The sequence below is a fragment of the Argiope bruennichi genome, chromosome 11, assembly GCF_947563725.1.
Source record: "Argiope bruennichi chromosome 11, qqArgBrue1.1, whole genome shotgun sequence".
Classification (NCBI taxonomy): Eukaryota; Metazoa; Arthropoda; class Arachnida; order Araneae; family Araneidae; genus Argiope; species Argiope bruennichi.
Window position 1 is genome coordinate 64,725,695 of NC_079161.1, and position 19,339 is coordinate 64,745,033.

General features: G+C 28.7%; 1 long non-coding RNA gene across 1 annotated transcript; it reads right to left on the reverse strand.

Annotated features, from left to right (window-relative positions):
- Positions 1 to 15,031: 15,031 nt before the first annotated feature.
- On the reverse strand, positions 15,032 to 17,327 carry LOC129957543 (uncharacterized). Its single transcript, XR_008782773.1, has 3 exons — positions 15,999 to 17,327; positions 15,844 to 15,921; positions 15,032 to 15,124 (listed from the first exon to the last, which is right to left on the reverse strand). It is a non-coding gene; the product is annotated as an uncharacterized LOC129957543 (long non-coding RNA).
- Positions 17,328 to 19,339: the final 2,012 nt, after the last annotated feature.

The following is a 19,339-nucleotide window of genomic DNA, read 5'->3' on the forward strand; positions in this document are numbered from 1 at the left end:
AAAGCCGTTTTATTTTAATTATGTTACATATGTCTTATTCAATGTGTACATGAATTCCCCTTACGGTCACCACATCAATGATGTCATAACATTATTAAAAACACACAATTGTTCATTTCATCTCTCTTTTACGTTGAATTGCAAATTCGTTTTTTTTTTTTTAAATGCACGTTATAAACTACGCAGATATTAAACAGAATTCTTTTTCTTTAACTGTCAACAATGAAGGAAATATCCGAGATTAAATTAAATATTTGACAAAACAATGGAAACGGTTTGAAATTCAGGTCAAGAATGTCATCTATTGTTGGAAATTAGAAAAAATATTTTTAAAAAATTGTCAAAAACTAGAAAAAAATATTGTGCGGAAAATCATACGATCAAATATTTGATGAGACAATGAAAGTAGTTAAAATTTCAAGGCAAAAATGCAATCTGTTATAAGAAATTAGGCAAAAAAACCCCCAATTTTTTAAGAAATTGCCAAAAATCTGAAAAAAAAAAATTGCACGACTATTAAATTTTATAATTAAAAAATAATTTTTTTTAGATTTTTAAATTGCGAAATTTATTTCTGTGCAGTAATATTTAATGACGTTATCGAGGAAGAACGATGAAATTTTGTTTCATTTTTAATTATTTAAAATACTAACTAAACTTTCAAAGAAAAAACGATCACACTTTCATTCTCTAAGGCATATGTTTGTGCCAAATTTTATAGCTGTAGGTCAAGAGATCTGACCCAAATTTCGATTATTTGTCCAGGATTAAAATAGTACACAGAATTTTTCAAGACATTTGCTTGAATCAAATCGAATTGTAAAATAGCTTGTATTAAAAATAACTAATTGGATTTTGGTTAATTAAAATAGTTAATAGAAAATCCCATTTTTAAGTTTTGTTGTTATACATGATGATCTGGTATACGAAGAGTGTCCATATACTTCTATGAATATATAATTCCAGTTGAAAAAATGCTTTAAAATAAAAAGAATTACATTTATGTTACTTTAATTAATAAATGCATTCTGAAATAAACTATTACTCATATTTAGTAAAATATTTTTGACAAGGAAACATTTATAAAAAGTTACAATATTCTGCGATTAAAATTGACCACATTATGAAGCATCCAATTTCAGCTTTAAATTAATCAATGACTTCTCAAAGAAGAGGAGTCCGTAGATCCTTCTTGAAACAATGGTTGAAATAGTTTAAAATGGTTATATGATGTTTTATTTAGCAAGAGAGTATATTGTAACTTTTTCTTTAAAAAATAATAGTGTGTTAAAAAATTTAATACAGTTAATAGAACTAGGGAATTGTGTAAAAACTTAGACTTCGTACTTTTTTCACTGGGACACGATTGAAATGGATACCGCTTTATGTGAAACTGATCAGTTGTTTCTTTCTTCTTAATGCAAAACTTTCTTCTTAATGCGAATAAACTAAGTAATGTAAAGACATGTATTTTATGTAAATTTGAACATCCTTTACAACGATGCTCTGAATTTTTAAAACTGAGTGTTTTTAAAAGAATCGAGCTTTTAGAAAAATACAACATTTGTAAGAACTGTTTGAAATTGCATAAGCCACCCTGCAAATCCACATTCCTCTGCCGAAGCTGTCAAAAATCAGGCCATAATTCTTTGATACATCTGGATCCTAAACTCTTAAGTACGCGCCTTGCAGAGGTAACGCCCCCAGACGCGGGGGAGCAACTTTATGTAAACAATGAACCGTCTGGCTCATCGAGGTTGCCACAAAAACTAACCCCTGATGCTGAGCCAGCGCTTGCAAGTAACTCGAAACTATCTTCAAACATTCTATGCACCGCGCAGTTATTTATTGAAGATGCGTTTGGTCAAAAAATAAAAATAAAAGCCCTGTTGGATTCTGGGAGTTCGGTAAACATAATAACTGCAGATTTGGCCAATTCTTTAGATTTGAAGCGGGAAAAGGTTAATGCATCCATCTCTGGTATTAACGGAGGAGAATTCTTCGTTAAAAATAAAATAACCACTACCATTTTTAATGAAAACAATGATTTTTCCAGAACTCTATCATTTTTAATTATGCCTAAAATAACGCATTTAACTCCTTCTAATGAAATTGATATCTCAGAAGTTAACTTCCCAAGTGAGATAAAACTTGCGGATGAGACTTTTCATATTCCTAGTAGAATTAATGCATTACTTGGATGTGAGTTGTTCTTTGATTTATTGAAGGCAGAAAAATTTAGATCATATGATAATTCACTCTTATTACAAAATAGTGTGTTCGGATATTTAGTAACGGGAACAATCAACGGCAAAAATTCTCATTTCTTTTCTGGATTAATTTTTGAAAATGATAATCTGGAGAATTCTGTTAAAAATTTCTTTAACTTAGAATCTTTTCCTGATGATAATACAGATGATTCAGTCGAATCAAAAACATATGAACAAACTTACTGTGAGGAACATTTTCTTTCCACTCATAAGAGGGATAGTACCGGAAGGTATGTTGTTAAATTACCAATAGTTGAAGAAAAACGTTCTACACTAGGCGATTCAAGAGAAATGGCGGAAAGACGTTTAAATTTACTTTGGAAAAGATTAGATAAAAATAAAACAATGGCAATACAATACAAGGCTTTTATGGATGAATATTTCCAGTTAAATCATATGGAAGAAATTTTAGATTCTCCTGAAATTGCCAATAGTGAATATTATATTCCTCATCATGCCGTGTTTCGTCCAGAAAGCACATCAACACCCTTGCGTGTCGTTTTTGATGCATCTGCAAATTTTAGCAGCGGAGTTTCACTTAATTCCACTTTATTGAACGGCGGAACAATTCAACAGGAACTATTTTGCATCATTCCAAGATCCCGAACATATCAATTTGCATTTAGTGCAGATATAAAGAAAATGTATCGCCAACTTTTGATCGCAGAAGCAGATAGAGACCTGAAAAGAATTCTGTGGAAACCTTATAAATTTGCTCCTGTGGAAACATACAGACTACGGACTGTGACATATAGAACAAAATGTGCTCCATTTTTAGCCCCCAGAACACTCAAGGCATTAGCTGAGAAAGAAAAAAGTGAATTTCCTCAAGCATCTGCAGCACTTCTTACTGATGTTTATGTTGACGACATTTTAACTGGTTCAAATAACTTATCAGAAACCAAGGCTTTACAACAGGAGTTAATAGAACTTTTAAGTAAAGGAGGCATGCAACTTCACAAATGGGTTTCAAACCATCCTGGATTATTAGGGAATAATCAAAACGTAAATTTTGAATTTCCAGACTTAACAACAGTTAAAACGCTCGGAATGCAGTGGCGTCCCACAGACATTTTCACGATTAAAGTGACTGATAAATCCTGTGAAGTGAAAACAAGTCTTGTGCAGCAAATCGCGAGTGTGTGCAATCAATAACGACTTTATGAAAGAAGTTAAAACTCTTTGTGAATTTAATTTACTAACTAATATTTCTAATAATTTTATTTGTAATATTTTAAAATTAAGTAACAACTGTACTAAAATGTGTCGAATTATAAGCTATCGTTTCAGATTTATTAATCATTTGAAGTGTTCTTCTGAATGTAAAAAGGGTAAAATAATAATAATGGAAATTCAAGTAGCATCCAACTTCATGGTAAGCAAGGTGCAATCTTCTGAATTTTCAGAGGAAATTAAAGATTTAATAAAAGGTTCAGATGGTTTAGTCGGAATTGTTGTAATAAGAGTTTTGAATGGTGTTATTAAAAGAGGTATTAATCAAATATGTTTACTTCCAAAAAATTAATTGGATTTATATGTGTATATGATTGTAAATAATATATAGAGACTTTAACTCATTTGTATAAATTTGTTATATAAGAATTATTTCTGTATTTTGTGTAAATTTATATATAAGAATTATTTCAATATTTTTTATTTTTTACATTTATTCATTTTTTATAATAATTCTGTCGAATTTATTGTGATGTGTGAAATTCATATAGTGTCTGAATATTGAAATTATGCAATTTCAAGGCGGGAGTATGTTACGTAAGCATGTTGCCCCGCCTCTCACTTGTAACGCCCTCTAGTGGTATATGTAAAAAACCATGAGTCTTTGTAACATCATCGACGTAGCAGCAACGCCGAAAGGCAAGGCTCAATCCAACTCCCGAAAGCGGAGAAACAATAAAATCTTTAAAATACAAAAAAGCTCCGTCATCATTATCGAACCTCTCCAATATTTTCATTTTATTGCAATGGCAACACTAAACCAATTTTATTTAGATGAAAACATTGGTATAAATATTTCATTACCTGTCTCAAAATATTATTCATGCTGCCCAATATTTGTGAACAAAATTGGAAGAAAATCTATTTAATCCCTTAAATTGTACGCTGTCGAATGCCTTTTCTGTTTGAACTCTTATTTTTGTGTTCTTATAGAAATCAGTTGATTTTTATAAAATTCTGTTAGCAATTTTTTTGCTTGTATTCTTGTTCATGTTTTTTAAAAATCAGAATCATTTATTCCATAGAAGTTGAACTGGTATGGGATATCTTTTTTCTGTTTTTTTTTTTTTTTTTTTTTTTTTTTTTTTTTACTTTTAGATTTTTTTTAATACAAAAACATCACAAAACTGTCATGACTTCATAAAAGAATAGGAAAAAACACTAAACAAATAAGTTCAAAATTAAAACAAAGTAAAACCTTAAGCTATTCTACGCATTACATATAAGTGTATGTTACTAAAAATTATATACATTTACATTTAACAAAAGAAGGGACATGGAAAGTTCAAGATCTTGTAACATATATTCACAAAGAAAATCTTCAATAATCACATTTTCTTGTCTTTAAAATGCTTAACAAGTATGGCGGAAAGCATAATTACTTTTTTTTAAATATATGTTGCACTAAAAATCTTAGTTTTGAGGGTCGAAGACTAGTGTTTTCTAGCGCGCCTTTTGTTGAATTTGAAATATCTGACGATAGAGAGATGACTCTGCTATTGGAGAATAGCTAAGAATGAGATGACCATCATGACGCATAATTTTAATTATATTCTGTATTTTTGTTCCTAAAGTGATGCTACTCTTTTCCCTCGTTTGAAAAGGAGATTTACCTGCGGCTTCTTCCAATACAAAGGTACGGTGATTATGCTTTCTTTGGCGTAGGGCAAGCACTTAGTCGGTAGAAGTTGTTTTTTATAAATCCGCGATTTACAGATATAAAATGGAAATGGCCCTTATTTGGAGAAGAAAATATCCGTATTCAATACACAAGAACACCACTTTAAGTGTGAGTCTCAATAGCTAATTTCTTACTTGTTGGCGACAGAATAAACTTTCAGTTGGAAAAATGCTTTAAATGATGTAAAGAATGATGTAACGTGTTCATAAACGAATATCCTGACTGGCAGGGCAAAACAAAGATCGATCAACCTTGTTGCTCATCAGAAGTGAAAAATAGCAGCTGTTAACAGTTATAAAATGCACAGAATGAACCTTTAGTGAAACACTAATGATATCGAAGAAGTATAACTCAGTCCAAATTTTTTTATGGATATCTGGCGTGAAACTTTGGAAATCCTCATTTATATGGGTATGAATGTTTTTTTTTTCCCTCCTTCTTTCTGAAGTGTGTTTACTTTATTGCTGCCAACTGACACTGACCATCTTAAGACACGCATATCTCCAAACTTTCAAAATAACACACCAACATGCAGAAAAGATTTTGAGTTGAGTAATCGTACTGCTGCGATATCTTTCATGTTTCTGAAAGGGCTCTCAATGAAAACTTATAACTTCGCCGAATTTAAATTTTTAACTGCTATTTTTGATTTCCGTTGAACAACAAGACTGTTCTTCCTTTCTTTTTTCCAATAGCCCTGCAAAGTAGAGATATTCATTTATAAACACCCTGCATTTTATTGTGTTCTAGTGAATAAATATAATGATAAAAAAACTATGATATCTAAATTATTACACAGTCCCTAGGTTCTATTAGGTATATTTAGTAAAATATTCTTGATTCTAAAACATCTTAAACAAACAAATAAAAAAATTCCGCGCAATTCCAACCAAACCTGATGGAGTTAAGAAGCTTCGATTTCCACAGTTTTATGCAAACCAGCCGTCACTGCTTTCTGGAACAACTTGTTGGTTGATGGATTTTTTACTGAAGCACCTGCTGAACTTCGTCTGAAACTATGATATTCAAAGCCACATAATTTCTTCAGTTTTAGTGGCAGAACTTTATTTGTTTAAAATTTTATTGTATCAAAAAAATTTTTTTATTAAACAATTTATAAAACCTGGGGTCTTTATTAAAATTTAGATTTCGTAATTTTTTCAGTGATACAGTTATTGAGGAAAACCTCGCAAAATATGAATTCTTTAATTCATTTAAAGCATTTTTCCGATTTGAAATATATTTTTTATTTTCAGAAGTTTATAAAGTACTATTTAAATGTACATTTCATATATTCATGCAAAAAAAAAAATTATCTATATATAGAGTAGTGACATATTTATCTAGATAACACTCGCCCTTCTAATTAATCAGATAGCAATAATGCAAAAATATAAACCAAATGACTCATTTAGTAGATACTTATATGATTAACTCACTATATTTTGTAATTTTTTTCCAATAAATGTATTAAAAAATTTGTTTACTTATTTCTTTTCGTTTAAACTATCATTATTTGAATTATTACTTTCTAGAGAATATTTGTTTACATGCACGATTTTCAGCAAGAGAAATAAAGCTAAAATAGTATAAAAACTCTACATTAAAACAGGAAGTGTTTCTTTTCAGTTAATGTAAGAGCATAAAGATTAGAAAACACATTAAACAAATTAGGAATAAAGTAAAATAAAAAAGTATCAGTTCGCCGAAACCAAACGCAATTCTGAGGACTTTTTTAATTTTATGCACAGAGTATTTTCTTCCTCTTTTGAATTTATTTATTTATTTATTGCTCGCATTATACAAAATGGAAGTATTCATCTAATTCCAACGTTTCGAATTCCTTGATAATTCTATTTTTTTCACAGAAATCTTTCATTTCCTATAAATATAATATTAAAATATCATCTATAACTTGAACTTATTTTATTGTATTCGAAGTCTCAACTAAAGTTTTTTTTTTCTTACATTATTTCTTTCTCTCTGCTAAATGTATCCACATTTAGTTGTCTCTAAGTGATTACGGGCGAATTATTTTTTACAAACCTTATTTCTTTCATCATCAACATTATTTCAGGCTTTACTGCTCTTCAAAATATACATTTAAAAAGAATAAAAAACCAATGTTTCTCTTAAAAGAGATAGGCACTTACGATGTGAAATTTAGAATTGAAGTTTTACAGTACGTCATCTATACGTCAGAGGTAAATGAACTCAAAACTTCATTTTAAAATTATAACAACCAAAAAAAAGTTCCAAAAATTGGTGCAAATACTTAGAAAAGTGTGTAAATATATATATTACATGACACGATTTTCAACTCAGTAAATGGAGTACAAAATGATTATCATTTTATAATCCGATTTTAATTTTAACTTTATTTCTAAGGTGGAATACTTTATGAACTCTCACAAAAATTCATTATTGTTAAAATACCGGAACTCATTGCAGAATAATAGTTATAAATCTACCACTAAAAGTTCTTGGATTTGCTGTTTTAAAATTTTCGAGTCAAAAACAAAATACTTTCTTCGAGGAAAATATTTAAAATATACTAAATTTAAGATTTTATTTTGAAGTAATACAAATTTCACGCAGGATCTTTTCAAGAACGGATCACAGACTGAGTGGCCTAGACTTCAGTGCTCTTTCAACCAATTCAGTTAATGAAGCACAAAGTCGCGTTTAGAATTTTTAATTTTCAATCATTTTTCAAGGAGCACTTCCATTAATTATTTTTTAAATCAGTGGTGGTATTTTTTCCTTTTTCCCACGATTTTGTGGTGTAATTATACAATATGGTGTATTCCATGCTTCATAATGCATTAAAAAAATCTTTTTTTTTTTTTCCTGACTGCACCCCAAATTTGATGCACATCTAAAATGTTGCTGGAAAGAACAAATACCTAATCCATTCACATATAATTTCATGAAATACTTTTCGAGTTATTATCAAGTTTCTTCCTTTCAAGTTTCATAAAAACTCCGCATAATTTTACCACTGTTAAAATTATGATGAAAATCTATTTTCTTTAAAAATTAACTCCAATGTACGATTTTCGCTTTTCATTACGAATATGTATTGCATCTCTTTGTAGAATGGAGCAAAAAGTGCTCATACATTTACGAATTTCAATGAAATTAGGTTCTATCCGTTATTAAAAATTAATATTCCAGAACGAGGATGTTATATTAAATCTAAAACTTTTACGGCCATCAAAAATTTGAAAGTATTTTTCATATGCAAATAAAACACGATCTCAGTACGTTTTGGGGGCTTCTTGATCGTTTATTTTAAGAGGGAAATCTAATATTTCTACTTTTTCCCTTACAAAATTTTTACCCTCTCTGAAGTCCATGTAATCCATGTAAGTCCGTAAGTAAGCTGATCTGAGCACTCGTCATTGAAGTAGAAGACATTTTATTGAATTTCACAGAAATTTTAATAATTTTTTAACTGTAAATCTCTTATTACATTAACTTTATTCAACGGCATTTTCTTAGTTATTTCAGATTCAATTTTCTTCTCTGAAGCATTTTATCTTATATTGCATTGCAGAATAGGATAACTTTATCAATTTAGTGACATAAATATTTCCTCTACCATTTCTATGATAAAAAATAATCACTTTATGAATATTATTTGTTGCTTCCTTACGGTTTAGAGAATTTAAAATAATGAATATAACATAAATAATTAAGCAAACAAAATTAAAATTCAAACGATTTCTTAAATGTCACCAAAATGCAAAAATAAAATAATTAACACACGATAGCTATAAATTTATGCAAAAAAAAAAAAAAAAAATTCATGCGTAACTTTTGTGGCATATAATTATCACTGTCATCTTGAATTTTTATTAAAATCTACTTTTTAATTAAATGATCTTTTAAGAATGCATGTAAATGCTTCCATTCTTAAATAGAAATTCATTTCAAGACTTCTACGCTTTTTCTCTACATTTTTAAGGTGTGAAAAAGTTTTTTGAGTATCACTATATATTATTGTCTGTTTCATTTCATTTAATGTCGCATCAATTCACAAACAATTTTGCAAGTTTAAGCATTTTTATACGTTTAGTGACCTCTATTTTCATTTAAATATAAGGTAATATTAATCGCAAACGATTTTTCAGTATCGCTATAAATATTATTTTTTCCAAGTAAACTTTTAATTTTCCCAGAATGGCAATAAAAATGCTGCAGTTAAAAATTTAGAAAACGATAAAAAGATTCAAATGATTAGAAAAAAGAAATTTTAAAAGATTAAATTTTTTAATCGACTGAATTACTCTATTTTTTAATATGCAGAAGCAGCAATTTACTTTTTCAAAATTGCAAAATTTCTTTTGCTGTTTTAATGAATGGCATAACTCTGCCTCCATTTTAAATCCAGTTAGTTTATCAAAAGCTTTTTTTGGACTTTTTTAACCTGACATACAGAACAAAATTTTGTTTCATTTAATAAGTTTTTAAAATGTTTATTGTATTTCATTCTATTTTTCTCCGATTGGCTTCGACTTCATACTTTTTAAGTTTGGATTCCTGAAACAGAATTTGGGTTTCTTTTTAAACTTCGTAGTATCTATATTCCAGGCATTTCTTTTGCAACTAACAGTCAGGTACTGTGATATCATTTTTATTTTTTCGTAAATTATTTAATTATATGTTATTGTATTGTTTTTAAAACTGTTTGATTTATTTATAATAATAAATAAATTTTATAATTCGTCAGTGTTTAAACATATTCATTTCTCTTGTATAATATTAGGATATATCAATTGTATATTGTTATAATTGGTTCATATTTGATACAACTTTCTGATTGTATTTTGATTTCTTGTAGCTAACTTATAAACAAAGCTATAATACGTAACTAAATATTTAGTTACATAAATATTCAAATGCTTTTATTAGCAGTTTTGTAAAGAAACAGTTGAATTTTACCTATTTTCAGCCCTTGCATTTAAGTTGCAAGTTAAGTCAAAATTTTGGACAACAAAGTACAGGACTCCTAAAATCGTACAAGCATAAATTCGGACCACAAAATCTGAAATTTCAGTTACTTTTTTCAACCATCTTTAGGAACAGAAAAAAAAGGAATTTTTATTCATTTGAAATATAACCAGTGTTCCTGGAAAGATACAGGAACAAAGAGAGTTCCAACTAGATCATTCAGGTGTGAATTCAAATCACGTATTTCATAGTCCACTGCTAAATAGATGGGAAATACACCATTTACTACAGCTAAATGTCTTTATTTCCATTTTCTGTTTCGTATATAAAAATTAAATTCACCTCGCTGATTAATTTAGCACTCAATTTTTCAAACATGATGCCTACGGATTTGCAGTTGCTAGTTTTTATCTCTCGGATGTACTTTGTAACTTTTCTTACTTCTTCATTCTTGGTTAATAAAATTGGTCTTGAACAAGCATTTAGCTTTCACTTAATATTAAAATACTTTATTTCTAAAGCAGGCTTCGAAAACGATAATTTATTTTCTCATAAATTTCATTAAAATCATATTTATTATCCGTATCAAATAACAATAATTGTAACAAAATTCATTTTATATTAACAGTTTTACAGCCAGGAAAGCCAATATTTCATGTGAACAATCTAATCGTCAAGACTGTTAATTTATAATTAGTAGCCTTTAGAGACGAGCTTGTTTATCCTGGTTTTTATTTATATAATTAATTAGCATTATTGGCAATATTTGATATAATTTAAAGACATGAATTTAATTGAATCAGTCTCGACAAATCAAAAAATTGTAAATGCAACGAAAGTGAAAATCCTACTTCGATGGCAACGCCATAAGACAATTTTCTTAATGTTAAACTGATAAAACTACGCGAGTAAGTATTTTAATGGATGAGTATGAATTCCATCATAACAATATTTCAGACTGAAGTCAAAGTAAATTAATATGTAATATTTAAAAAATGTGTGGAAATAAAACTGATCACAAAAAAAGACAATTTTGGAGTTTTAAGGTAATTTAAAAACCGTTTTCGAGAGATAATAGTTTTAGAAGATACGAGCAACACCTTTTATACACAAGTCATTGTTGCGGTTATTTAATTGTTTACGTTTAATCGTTTTCGCACTCATTTAAAGTTTACTGGAAACCTGTTTGTATAATTTTTTTCTCTCTTAATGGAGTTTTTGGTGACACGGCAAGCTTAAATCTAAAGATAGTTTAATAATATTTCGCAAGTGAAGGCTATAAAGATTTTCAATGAAGCAATCTGAAATGTTCGTATGACACTGGTTTATATTTGTTTGTTGTCATACAACAATAAAAATGTGAGAGTTTTTTGTGCTACACCAATAGAATTTTATGTAGAGATATTATTAAAGATTAATAAAATAATTTTTAGCTTTAAAAATTATAAGTGTGTATATTCTATAAATTTTAAAACTGATTAAGTAGATTCAATTTTATACTAGTTCCGCTCTCAAAAACGTCAGTGTGAGTGAATTAATATAACGAAAAAATAATAGTAGCAAAATACATTTGCGTATTTTTTTTTTTTTTTAATCTTTTCCAATTTTTTCTTTCTTTTTTTGGTAAAGTATTTTCCCATTATTTCTATAAAAAAACAAAAAGAGTTTGCCCATTTTTTTTCCAAAGACATTTTTTTTAATATATTTTATTGCTCTTCATGATTCTGAGACGCTGTGCAAAGTTGGCGGTGTGCCAAACAGAAAAGTGCATCCAATACTCAGAACATATGTTTTGTTTTTAATTTAATTTAAAAAGCATTCACCGTAAAGGAATAATAGTTAGGTTTTCCCAAGTTTATTGGTTCAGAACGCAAGGCTTCAATTTTCGATTATTCGTTCGCCTTTCCAATTTTATTTATTCTTGCCGAACACTTTAATTTGACATTCCGCAGCCGTATATTACACGCATCAAAACCACTAAAACATTAGTCTGAAAGCGTGAACTATATTATTTTCTCACTATTTTTATTCACTTTTATTGCTGCAAATACGTTTCCATCTGGTTTTACCAGTGCTATTCCTCCTGTTGATTTGAATATAATTTGTTTGTCGACATAAATTTTCTGAGAATTCTCGAATTTGCTGCGAAAGAATTCTTTAAACATAGTATTTAACCGGAACGATTTTCAGAACAGATTTCTATTGAAACTGTAGCGCAGTTATGTACAGCTCATAAAGATCGGTTATTACTAGGGATTATATTTCTGGAATGATTAACACAGATTATATTTCTAATTAAAATGAAGCGAAACTATATCATGCCGACATATTTTTTATTCCAAAAAAAAGCAACTGGTATTGCTAATTTTAAAAGGACAAACTTGCGAAAACAAAGGTAATAATATAAAGATATAGCTGCTATAAAACCATAATGATAATTTCCAATCGCGACTTATAATAAGTTCAGGACGAAAAATAATGAAAGGGAAAAGAACACTTTCACCTGGATGAGGTTTAATAGAATTTAGCAAAACTAAATGAAAAAAATCATTTCATTAAATTTTAAAAAATAATAGTACCAGGTAAATTTATTTTATATGTGATAAATTAATTCTTTATTTTCCCCTTTATATATTTCAGATCAAAAATAAAAATAGAACATTAATAGGTTATATATGAGAAAAATACGGTTGTCTTCTCTAATTATGGCCTTAAGTTATTTTAAACGTTCAAGAATAGTACGCCTAGATTCAAAATAAGAAAAAACGCTTTAAATTACATAAAAAAATATTTTTCATGCTAAGTCAATGTATATATTCCTTAAAAAACACACTAAATCTAAGCTTTTAAACGATCTTTTGGTCCTACAATTCATAACTAGTAAAATATTGTTGATAATGGTACTATGGAATGAATTGTTGAATTCCAAGGTTTTATGGAGATTTGATATTTATGATCTCCATATTAAATATTAAATGCACATCTCCATTTCAAAGTCTCTTAAAATCTAGTTCAAGTGAAGAATTAACTTGTTGAAGAAAATTAGGTTTCCATTATTTTAAATACAAAAATATTTATTTAAACGTGACTCTGAAAAACATCGAACGTGCACAGAGAATAAAAATAAATGGCAAGCAAATCGGCAGAAAGTGGAAGAAAAAAAAATGATCTGCGTCACAATTACAGTTAATCTGATGCTTAATTAGAAATAATAATAGTTAACAATGAAAAATAAAAATTATACAGTCAAATAGTGCGTACTTCAATTACTTTGTTCCCAATCTGCTACAGTTTTAACAACCGAACATTGGTTGTGCTGGTGAAAAAAAAAAAAAAAAATAGTAGCATTGCAAATGTAATTGCCGATTAAATTTGGAAGAGCCATTTCAAATTTTAATAAAAAATAAATTTTAATCTTTATTCGAATGTTTAATTGATATAAAATAAGTTAAATGATTTGTTCAATATTGCAGAGCGATTCCATAAAAGCAGTTCAGTTTCTCAGAGGAAACATGTTGGTGCGGTAGGGCATCAAGTTTTAGGTAAGTCGTTACTTTTTCTTCTTCTTGTCTTTCTTTTCTTCATAAGATATGTGGCATTGCAGCTTTCTGAATCCGACAGGACTTTATTATCGTTAATATGAAGTTTTTCGGAGAATCTTTGGGAAATTTGTTGGTTTGATGAGATTAATGGCATAAAAACAATTTATGATTAAACTGCGCCAAACATATGTTAAAAGTTAAAATCTCATTTTAAAAACTTGTTTAAAAATTGCGTCATGTGCAAGAACATGCCGAATCTTGAGGAGAGTTGTTTTGAGAAAAATATTCTTTGCACAGTCAGTTTTAAACAAAAAAAAAAAAAAAAAAAAAATCCCCTACTCAGCGACTAACGTTGAAATTGTATTATTATTTATTTTTAGGATGGTAACTTTAGTTATAAAATGTTTTAAGTTTTTTCATTTCTCAGATGGCCGTTGAATTCTAAAATGTAATAAATCACAGGAAAAGAGAAATAGAGGTTTCACTGACATAGACACTAATGGAAACTCGTTTAACATGGAAATTCACATAGACTGTGGCGCCACTCGTCGTAGCGACCAAAACGAAAAGGAAGTACGTCTCTCTGACGAAGCGGAAATAGCTGATATTTCATGTCATGAGAACTATGTTAACAAGCTTTTTTTTCCAACAAATATTATAAAATTCAGGAAAATTTAATTTCTCACTATCTGTTTTCAATACTCCTGTTCAAACAATGCACTTCTGATCTAGCATTTTTATCAATTTGTGTTCCTTTCTGACTTAATTGTTGCATTATATCAAATTCCGTAATAGTAAATTTGGAATATAAATTAATATATAAAATTAATGTAATCACATTTTTGTAATGCAGCAATAAGACTTGAGACTTTAAGACGTACAACTTAAGAATTTAATGTAATCTTAAATAATATTTATTCTTTTTCAAAATAAAAATCTTTGAGATCACATTTTTTTATAACTCCATAGCATATTAAGTTTTATTCATTAAGGTAGTAACATACTGGCACTCAGATTATTATTTAACTTCAACAGTAATTTGTTTTTAATACATTTTTGATGAGTCTTATTTAAATTGAAAAGAGTTTTAATTTAAATAAATTCACTACTTTCTCCAAACTTGCATGCATCTTTTTAACTGATTTGTAGCATGCTATATTCAAAATAATGCCAACACTCGATTGAAATAATCAAAATAAGGTCAAATTATTTTATTAACCAATTAACAAAACAATGGAAATAAATAACATTTCTAATGCATAATGAAAATTTTACAAAGCAAACTCGTTTGTAAAGTTAATTAAAAAATTTAATGCATTTAATTAAAAAAAATTTAAATACAGATTAAAGCTTTACATAGGAAAGTTGTGCAGGAAAGGTTCATTGTTCTTAAATTTCAGCAAATGCAAATTCAAGGCAGCTGCAACTGAGTGATTCAGTTCCTAAAAACATAAACAAATTTTGATTAGGATCAAATTGTGCAAAATCAGTTTCTTTTTAAAATAAGTATCACTTAAAATTCCCTTGTTTAAGTATTACGAATAAGTAAGACATTTAAATTATTGTTATCCCATGAATGTGAAGAATGATTTATGAAATGAAAATACGAAGAACGATCTATTTTATTTTCAAACAATTCTATTTAATCTATTTTTATATTTAAAATAGAAAATAGATTAAAATAAATCTTACTCTTAGAAAATTTGAAATAAATTTTCATAAGAGTTTTTTGAATTTTGCATACTTGTTCACTTTGCAATAATGACAATGCACTATTTTAACATTGACAGAGCTTAGTTGCAATTGACTATTTTTGATTCTTACATGTTAAACCAACTGCTAAATTATTCTAAAAATTAATTTATAATATTTACTATAAAGGATTATAAATTAAAAAATAAATTCTCTTATAAAAATTTCTGAAAACCAAATCCACATTTTACTGAAGATGACAAGTTTTAGTAATTTGAAAATAAAGTATTATATGGATTTTTTTTTATCTTCTGCATCAGAATAAAAATAATCGAATATAAGTACTTTATTAAAACCAATGAAAATATCAATGCTAAAAATATTCATTTCACATCATGAAAACTAAAAAAATATATATTATAAAAGTAATAATAATAAGGATTAATTGAAACGTATAATTATTACTTACCAGAAACGACAGTTCTATACACTGGAAGCAAAAACGAAATGTATGTCTAAAATTCATTTTTTCGAAATTTTCTTTATTCTAAAATATAAATGAATAAAAATGTAATTCTTTTTAAACATAGTTGCTCGCATGAAGGTATCCTAAATAATACTCACAGAGAAATTCCTAAATAGAACATTTTGGTTTCCTTTTTCTTAACGGCTTTTTCATATGCCTAAGATTAACATCCATCTAAAACATCTTCCTTGTTCTGAAAAAACAAGCCAAAAGAGTACACAGGGAAAAAAAATAGCAGTAAAACAAACAAATCTAAGGGGGAAAATAATAGGGAAATTTATATTAAATAATATTAAAATACCAATTAATGTACAAAATACATAATATTATGCTTATCACGTCTCGTCTTAACCGTACAGAACTAGGCTTAGCACGAACAACATGGCGGCGATGATTCCGGTTCGTAGTTTTGAAAACTGCGATTGGGGCACTGCGGTCGTTTATCAAACTAATAAGCATTAAGTCGATTGCTAACGACCGGTGGACCACTTAGACATTTTAGGGTGACCGCGTTTACTAAGACCTAAGATGCGCATACAAAAAGAAACCAATTGTTACATTCTTGCGGTACCCATTTGGCAATCCTGATGTGGAAGCAATAACTGAAAATATAAATTATATATTCATTTATTTCTTAAGGAAAACGAAGTTTTTCTCTTTTAAAAGGAAATAATTTTAAAAGCACCTAGTTCAGAGTCTAAGAATAACTTTTGGAATCTAATGGACGAAGTCAAATATTTTAATTTTCAAAAAGTTCCATATCATTTAACACCGTTCTTTTGCTTTATCTACCTGTGTGAATCTGCGTTTTGAACGATGAATATAATTAAAACAACCATATCGTTCCCGTTTCACAGGCGATCACTTAGAATCCAGTTCAAGATTAGCAGTTAGTAATTATATACCGAGATATTCAAGATTGGCAGATAGTATGCAGACTAAGATTGACTAACTACAACTACGAGAACTAACTTTAGATGAAAATGATTTATTTTCTAATGTATTTTGAATTGTTTGATATTAAATGCGTCATTTGATATTATTATATTTGGGGCTATTATTATTATTTTTGCATCGTGCTATTATTATATTTATAGTAATGTAGGTAAGAACTAATTCCGTATTTATTATTAAGTTGTAATAAATATTGTAGACCCTTTTTTCTAGCCCACCACACATACGCCACTGGGTGGACCTCAGCACCTTAAAAAAATTAGAAGTAGCCCGTACCCTTACCCTGGAAAAGTCTGCCCACCCCTGTCCTAAATGAAACCTCTTATTCGCTGTATAATAAATTAGATTGAATATCTTTCGGTTGGATTTTTTTTAAAAATTAAAAAGCACAAATTTTAAAAGCACACCTTCATTTTCATTAGGCGACAGATTTAACACTATTTTTTAGTGTCCATGACTGGATATATGTAAAAATTTTAAATGTTTCAAGTTTGAAAAAGATTTGAAGTATGTTGTGTCTGTAATTGAAGATGTATCAGCAAGTATTACAACAGCAAGATTAAAGGATGTTATTTTTAACAGGAATGGATACAAGTAAGATTCAGAATTTCTTCAAGGTCCTTTAGGAAGTGTTGTTTCAGAATGAAAATTACAAGAAGCTGATAAAGAAGGTAAAAAAGAATTTGAGAGACTGAAACTTGAAGCTGAAAACGAAATAGAATTGTCAAGAATACAATTTCAAAATACAGGCGAGTCATCATTTTCTTCTAATTCTGCTGCTGATTTAAATAATTCTAAGAGAATGTTTATGCTGGCTAGACTAGAATTTAAACAATTGGTTAATAATATGAAAGCTTGACTCCCATTTTGGAGTCAGTTTGACACATACGCATTGACGAGAATATCGCGCCAAAAGACAAATTTCAATATTTAATTCAAGCAACAGTTTTTGGTTCTCGTGCGAGGAAAGAAGTTGAAAATTTTCCGCCAATTATCAAAAGGCTATTGAATATACAATCGCGCTTTCGTAGAGGAGATATTTTAGTACAAATATATGTTAGAGAGTTGCTAAAATTAATTATTTGTGCCAAACTAAGGAGAAGTTTTCATTAACTTCGTTTAATCATAACCTTGAGTCTTATTTAAGTGCATTGGATACATTAGATGTAATCACAGATAAATGTGCATCCGTTTTGTATCCTATGGTTGAATCTTGTTTCCCAGGTGATTTTTTAAAGGCTTGAAATCGTAGTAATATTTACAATGCTAACACTGACGCGAAAGAAAAGTTGAATAATTTGATGCAATTTCTGAAAAAAAAAAAAAAAAAAAAAGATGTGATTGGCCGTAGCCGGTCTTGGTTTAGGAAAGAGTCAAGAGTATAAACCTTTGAAAAAGAAACAATATAGTTCTGAAAATTTGAGAAATAAAGTACTTAGAGATGTCGCTTATTAACGATTACTTCAAATAGAGATGTGAAGAAATCTTGCGTTTTTTGTGACGGCAAACATTCAGATTCTGAATTTTACAGCTCAGAAAATGGGTCTTTTGGAAAGAAAAATTTCAAAGAAAAACGATGATACTTTGCTTGTTTAGCTCGATTTCACGTAATAAAGAAATAGATGAAAAGTTTTAAAGTGTGCGATATGTTCTAAAAAACATTTTCCTGTAATAGAGATGCGATTTTTGTGTGCGATTTTTTGCGAATCCAGTAGGATTCGCAAAAAATGCCTGTAGAGAAAAAGGAAGATAAGCCTTTAAAAAATAATGTTAATATGTTTAATAAACACAAATAATTTTTGATACTCAGAAAACTAAACTGACATCTGAGAGTAAATAAAAAATTGCGAGGTTACTTTTTGATGCTTCTTTGCACAACTTCTACATTTTGAAAAGTATAGCCGAACTGAATTACACACCTCTTCTCTGCGAAAAAATGGTGCATTCTCTTTTTTGCACGGTGATCACTAACGAGTTCAAATATAATTGCTATAAAGTGAAATTGAGAAATTTGTATGGCAATTTTAGCTGTAATTTTGATGTTTTGATTAATCTACCATTTCAGACAATGTTAGACGATTTTTAAAGGTCCCTGGATAAAAGAGAAGAAAATAGTTGTAAAGGCATCGATATTCTCATTGGAGATGACGTCATGGTGGAAATGTTGACTGGAAAAAGTTTTATCGTCAGATCTTTTGGTTACTTACTTAGGATGGACCTCAATGGATATGATAAAAGCCATACATTTGGATATGACATGATAAATGATGGATTTCTGTATTTACATGCTGTTGATTTATCGCTTTTACGAAAAAAGAAAACGGTTTTTGTGTGTATGTGTGTGTGTGTGTGTGTGTGTGTGTGTGCTTCAATATTTTTTTGATTGGAAATTGAAGATTTTATTTTCTTGCATACCAAGTATATAAAGAGAAAGAATTATTATCCTGAAAAAATTCGATTTTAAGATTTTGACGAAATCTCTACG